A 7,676-nucleotide genomic window follows, 5' to 3' on the forward strand; every position below is an offset into this window, starting at 1 on the left:
CCATTTTTATATCACCCTCTAAGTTATGCACCACACTCTTTGTGAGCTGGCGGTTGCAACTATCAACCCACAGTCAGGTTTAGCTCCTGAACTTCATAATGAGGCTGCAGTGGTTTCTTGGATAGCAGTTCTTGGTTATCTGGAAATGTAAATGCAAAAGAGATGTATGGCTTAAGGGAAGGGTTGGAAAGCTAGAGGTCCATGGTCACATTACCTGCTGTTTGCACTTCATGCCAGATGTCAGGATGATGCTGAGGTATGATTTGAAAAGCAGCATAAAGCAGAACAATACCATCATCCTGAGAGTTCTTGGCAGTGCCACATTCAATGGGATTAGCCATCCCATGGTGGGGAGTACCATCTTCTCCATGGGACTGAGTTCGTTGAGGTGTGCCTGTCCTGATCTGGATCTACTTGGCTCCCTCCTGTTCTTGGTCACATTGTCCTCCAAGAGATGAGGAAGAATGGTTATTATTGTCTGAAATATTTTGGGTGTTGTGCCTGTGGAAACAGCAAGAAGGGAATTTGAGGTTGGCAGCATTGGAAAGTGCGTAAAATGGAGTATCTGAATGTCGGGCCTGAATTCAGATTGCTGGACATTCCTGACAGGGAGGTGTTGGTGATAGGGTCCATCGAGCATCATGAGATATTGGTGGAATGATGATTAGGAGATGTCATGTGAAGATGCAGTCATTTGACCACACATATTAGAATTCCAAGCCTCTGGCACTACTCAAGTGTTCTCAGGTTGGCTCTTGGAGAATTGACTTCCTTGGCCACCTGCTCCTGTTTCCTTCTCAGGGTTTCCCTTGAGGACCTCCTAGCCATCTTTAGAAACATTGCTTCTCCCTACTTTCCATCTTCTGTACTGACAAATCCAGTGCCACATCAGAAAACCTGGGAGAACTCTCCCTTGACTGCTGTGGCTCCATTTGGAGAGCTTCTTCGTATAGTCAATTTCCCCATAGACAGTCGATAGCAGTTTCTGTATAAACAATGCAGCTTCCTCTCTAGAAGGACAAGCTGCCTTTAAGATATACAGGTAACTGAAACATGTGCTGGCCATACACACTGCTGGATTCTCTTCCATGTTTGCAGTCATTCATCAGCAGATTCCACATGGGGCTTGTGCCAATTGACTCAATGAAATCTGGCATTGTGTAATCGTGCCTCATGAATGGTGTGCCTGAAAATGTATTTAATCCGATTTTTCCCCTACACCTCTAGCCATCTTAGTTAGAAAATTAGCCTAACTCTTCTGAGAAAGGCTTGACATCTGCAAGAGTATTATTTTAAAAAATTAAGAATGATTCAACAACCTGTTCACTTGCCTGATATTTGATTAATTCAAGTTTCCAATATCTTATTTTACAAACTTAGCTTTGCCCACATTAAGTATTAAAAGCTAAATACAAAGAGAATTGCAGTCAAAACAAACATGAAAATGATTGGGATTATTGCAATATAGTAACCAAAATGTTACTGTATTTCTGTTTTAACTGACATTTTCAGATTTCATTGGCTTGAGTGAGATTATCTGCAACAGAAAGAAGGTTAATTGTCCACTGCATAAATCTATTTATTGACAGGTCAGTTAAGAACCAATTATGACAATATTATTTAAGATTTACAGCATCTGGACTAATTCACTCTCTGCTGACTTAACAGCATAGTGTAGACTAAGCATGGTTTTACTTGTGCACTGACTAGCATGCACAGAATTCAGCCTGATGGAAGGACATAATAAATATGAGAGATAAGTTGCTGCGATGGATTGGAAAGTACACAAAAAAGATGTGACAATGGTAAGAAGCATTGGATGGCTTGCAAACAAAAATGTACTCCTTAAAGATATAGAAACCCAACAGGAAAGGTGAATCAACTGTGCCTTACAAAAGAAGTTAAAGATTGCATTAGATCAAGCAAAGTGATTTACACATTTGCCAGAAAAAGTGGTAAGCCCAAAGATTGAGACAACAAGGTGCAGGGCTGGATGAACACAGCAGGATTGAGATCATTTTAGAATCCATCAATGATGGCCAAGAAATTGATAAAGAAAGGGAAAAGAGAATATGAATGTAAGCTAGCATTAACAATAAAGATGAACTGCAAAGGCTTCTTTAGGTTTGTGGAAAAGGAAAGTACTAGCAAGGAACCCTTGTTCCATTGTAGGTGGAACACTTATAATAGAGAATAGGAAAATGTCTAAGAAACAAAACAATTAATTTGTGTTCATCTTCACAGAGGTAGATATAGAAAATCTCTCAGGAATGCTCAGAAGTCTAGGGACTTGTGAAAATGAAGAACTGAATAAAATTAATATTATTTAAGAGTTATTACGAGTAAAATTAACTGCATTGATGGTTGACAAATCCTCTGGACCAGATAAGCTACATCACAGAGAGTTGAAAAAGGTAGCAATAGAGTTAATGAACACACTTTTGGTTATCTTTCAATATCCTGTAGATTCCAGAAAGTTTCCTGTGGATTGGAAATACCAAATGTAACCTCATATCATTTTGTAAAAAAAGAGGGAGAGGGAAAATGGAAAACTACAAACATGTGAGTTTGAATTTGGTAGAAGGGAAAATGTTTAAAATGGTTATAAAGGATATGATGACTAGAAACTTGGAAAATAATGATTTTATTGAGCAGAGTAAATGTGGAATTATGAAAGGGAAATTATGTTTGACAAAACTGTTGGAGTAATTTGAAGTTGTTACTTGTAGTATAGATAAAGAACGAGTAGGTGTGGTTGCATTTGCATTTACAGACAGCTTTTCATAAAGTGCCGCACAGAAAGTTTTTAGATAAAATTAGAGCACACAGGATTGGTGATAGTAAACTGGTATGGATTGAGAATTGATTAACAGACACAAAACACAGTTTAGGAATGAATAGGAAGTTCTCACAATGCCTGGCTGTTACTCTTGGGATACGACATGGATCAATGTTGGGACCATAGCTGTTCCAAACCTATATAAATGATTTAGATTTGGGGACCAAATGCAATATTTCCAAATTTGCCAATGGCACAAAACTAGGTGAAAATGCAAGTTGCAAGGAGGATGCAAGAAGATTCCAATGACACTTGGACAGACTAAGGGAAAAACGTGAATATGGCAGATACAATGTACTGTGATTAAGTATGGCATTATCCAGCTTGGTAGAAATAAAAACAGAAAGGATATTTCTTAAATAGTGAGAGTTTGGAAAGTGTTGATGTCCAAAGGGACCCAAGTATCTTTCTGCATCAATCACTAAAAGGTAGTGAGGAATCTTTGGCATTTACCACCCTGAAAGCTGTGGAATCTCAATCACTGATCATGTTCAAGACAAAAATCAATTTGATTCTGGACACTAGGATAAGGATTGTGCATGGAGATAAGGTGAGAAAGTCATATGCGGTAAACAATCAGCTACGATGGGCTTACGAGCCTACTCCTTTTCCCTGTGTGTTTCATAAATTTGATTTATATTGGTTTATGGAGCAAAGGAAAAATTAGAAAATTTGCATTTAGATGATAAAAATTATACTTCATACTTCAATTCAGCTTTAATTTAGCTTGCGCCACTATTCATAGATTTGGATTTCTGCTCAAAAGAGGCAGAATCCTGATGTTGCAGTTGCAATATTCTACCACGGAATAGATCATCTTAATTCTTTTCAGTGGTGGTTATGATTTTGGATTTTACCAAATTCAGAAGATTTTGTTAAACGCTTATTCCCTACAAACAGGACTGCAACAATTTAATTTCAGGGTAAAGTCCAATTTATAGAAGATTAAGAATACAAATTTAAAATAAATTCAAATTTTAGTTAAGTTATCCCACCCTTTGACTACATCATCATTATGATTGTTTTGTCACTAGATATGGGCATAAAGAGAGAAATGTGTGTACTAATTGCCATAATATGACCTTATAGCTGTGGTCAACATCAAAGTAGCCTTTCTTTTAACAAAGTGATTGAGTTAGTCATTCCAACACTAAATGTGGTCATTATTAATTCTGATCTTATCTATCGTTAGTTATTCCATCTGGCACTGGAGACGAGGATGTTGTAAGAGGTGCCTGGGTCTGGCGCTTGATTGTGCTAGGACCATGTTTGGATAGATCTTATTGCTATCAACACTTGCTGTAATACTCATCTACAGAGCTTACTCGTATTAAATGGTGAAGGATTAACCAAGTAGTCTTCAGCAGAAGAGGCTGAATTGAGTATCAAGATGTAATTTATTACATAATAATAAAATATAGGTTACACAAGCTTAAGGCTAGTAAACTACATTAACTCTAGGAAGAGACACACTTATCTCCAAAGAAATAGTAAATAGATCTATGCATAATGGCTGTAGAATGTACGACTAAAAACAAATAACAAAACTCCTCCCAGAGACCATCATTTATATATCAGCTGACAGAGGTATTCCAGAGCCTCCAAGTTAATCCTTTCATTATACTGCCTTAGAGAACATCTCGTCCACCTCCCCCACCCTGCTCAAGTTTGTTTTCCCCTTGTTTAACTCATTAATTGATTCAACAAGTATACTAAATTTAACCACAATCCCTTCCTCCTGTCCCCACCAAGTCTCTGACTTTCCACATTCTCCAAGACTTGGAGTAGGTGATTTTTTTTAAAAAAAGTTCATGGGGTGGGGCCACCATGGCTTAGCCCACATTTATTGCCTAAAAGTCAACCACATTGCCAGAGTCATATGCATGCCAGACCAGGTAGGCAAGGCAGATTGCGCTCCCTGAAGAACATTAATAAACTAGTTAGGCTTTTATGACAATTAACAGTGGTTACATTGTCACCATCAGAATAGCTTTTTATTAATCAGTCCTTAAAGTGCAGTGTTACTTGTAAACAAAAAAAACCTATTTTTGATAATATCTACCAAAAAAATTTTGGAAGTTAGTAAAAGTGTAGGCACAAATATATTCTCAAGCAGGCTCTTACAAGTAGATGTTACAAACAGATTCGGTTCTCGTGTCTGAGAATTCAGAAACAAGCAGACTTTAAAGAATAGATTTTCATTTTTATAATATTTTTCCTGACTTCTGGACATCTCAGAGTGCTGTGCCACCAATTAAATTCTTTGGAAAAGTAATCAACATAGGAAACACGTCAGCCAATTTGCACACAGCAATTCCTACAAATAGCGGTGTTATATAATGATCAGGAATAGGTTTTATTTTTATATTGATTAAAGAACAAATATTGACTGAGACTTGTCACAAAATAACATGTTCTCAATGAACCAGGGATGCTACAACACTTTTAAATGTTCAAGAAATATCAAGAAAGACTGCATTAATATTGTGCTGGACACAAAATCATTCCCCATCTAGATCATGAGTTTGAAAACATTAAAAGGCAACCAATTTGTCCTGAAGACAAATTAATCAACAGAAAGCATGCTGTTGAGATTACGACGTTACAATGTCTCTCATTTTTCAATATTTCTCATTTTCTGTTTTATATGAGCTATGGTACAATCAATAATAGGAATACTGATCTGTTGTTTTTATGGTCTGTTTCTAATTCCTTTTCTGCAATGAAGAAGAATACTTTATGTTTTCTGCCTGATAACAAAGAAAACAAATTGCCATAAAATAAATACATCAAGGAAGCAGATAGTTCCTGAGAGAGATCTTTGACCATCTGGGTACCTCGTGATAGTGGTTTTTAGAATCAAATTTTTTTTGAAGAGGATTTTTAATGTTTATGAGTCAGATCTTCATTCCTCTACTTTGTAGGTGTTCAAAGCACTTGATTTTGATTTAGAAGACCTTATTTTGATTGTTGCTAAATGAAATATTAAAAATATATGAGTCAACGTTCAAATGATGATGTTACTGATTTTAAAAAAAAAGTGCTTTTCACCTGATATTCATATGCAGCATAAAGAAGTAACGCTGAAGTAACATTGAAGAACAATTGTAAACAAGAACCAACTCTGTTTCCCTTAATGGATGTATGACTTGTCTTCTGTGTAGTTCATAATACAGTATTTCACCATTGGGCTCTTTGGGCTCTCTCCATCATAGTAAAAACATTTCTTTTGTGTCAGTCTGCAATTCAAAGACAGGCCTGGGTTGCAGAGTAGGTGGAGCTTCTGGAGTTTGTGCTAAGGCCCATTCACTGGAAGCACAACCAGTGACCATACAAGCTTCAATGCACACTTCATTCCATTGATGTAAAGAAAATAGCAAAGTTTAGTTTATGTAAAGAACACATCAAAGATTTTGAACAAATTGATTTATTTCCAATGTTTTCAGTTCTACAGTCTCCTAATTGTTAAATTTATATGCAGTCAAAGCATGTATAATTTCTTTCTTTTTGAAGTTTTGTGACACTTTTTAATCTCAAGAGAGAAACCTTTCCGAGTCAATCAAATATCTTGTTCTCTTTAATAATTTGCAACAAAGTAGGCAGAAGTTAAAAACTGGGTATTTTCAAAGGAAACAAATTAGTATGGCCTAGATTTTGCATTAGCCTCATGTTGGCTTTTGTGAATGTGACAGAACTTCTTTAGAAGCTGTTATACCGGTTTCCTGTTTCCCCTGCCATTTCCAGTATTCTAGCAGAAGTGAGATTAGATAAATATCATAATTACATTCAACTGGTGGGAAAACGCCAGACAACGTGCTTCCCATTTCCTAGACCCTATGCCAATACCTGCAGGTGGATGCCAAGAACGCACCACATAAACTTTACCCGAGGACATTCAATGCAGGTCAGGGACCTATCATTGTCACACAACTAAAGATGAAGCATAATTCCTCAAATGTGGAAAACCTATATGACCAGTTGGCTTTTGGAAAGGAAATATTTTGGAGTAACAGTATTGCGGTGATAGAAATGGAAAAGGAAAGAAAGGAAAACATTTGCATTTTTATAGAGCCTTGTATTACCAAAATGCTTTATAGCCAGTAAAGCACTTCTGAAGAATGATTACTTTTATAATGCAGGAAAAGCAGCAACAAAAGAAGTGCACAGCAAGCCCTCAAACAGCAATCTGATAATGACCAAGTATTCTGTTTGTTTTCAATGCTGATGTTGGGTGAAAGATAAATATTGAGAGTGTTGCAAAGTTGGGTAGAATATTTGTGGATTGGATGGCAGAACATTAGAATTTGATGTTTGTAAAATGACAGGGCGGATATGTGTGTGGTCCGTTTAAAAGGTGATGTGCTTTTTCTGAGCTTAGAGATGCAAAAGAAGTCTGTGGCAGCTTGTGGGTTGCAGATACACAGAGAGCTCTTGAAACTGAAACATTTGTATCAAACGCTGTGTGGTTAGCAATCCAGGCAGCAATTTTGTTTTGTTAGCAAAGCAACCATTTTGAATATCAGCCAATTAATGTAAACCAGGCACTTAGAGACTAAAAACCAATTAAATTTAAATCTGATGGCTTTGACAACATAGTCATCCTACTTGACATCCTACTGTAAGAAATTGATATATCACCAAGGGTATAAAAGAAGAGGGTATTTGAAAATCAGTGTGAGAGCAACTGCAATTTATTAAAGTTAACAACCATCAGCTCTAAAGAGAAAATTACTGGCTCTCACAGAATTCTCCATGCTCTCAGAGTAACCATCATCTGACTAAAGGTACAGCAGGCACTCTTAGCTGATATTCCTGACACAAGAATTCAATGGAGAAA

Source organism: Rhincodon typus, chromosome 9 (assembly GCF_021869965.1).
Source record: "Rhincodon typus isolate 14 chromosome 9, sRhiTyp1.1, whole genome shotgun sequence".
NCBI lineage: Eukaryota > Metazoa > Chordata > Chondrichthyes > Orectolobiformes > Rhincodontidae > Rhincodon > Rhincodon typus.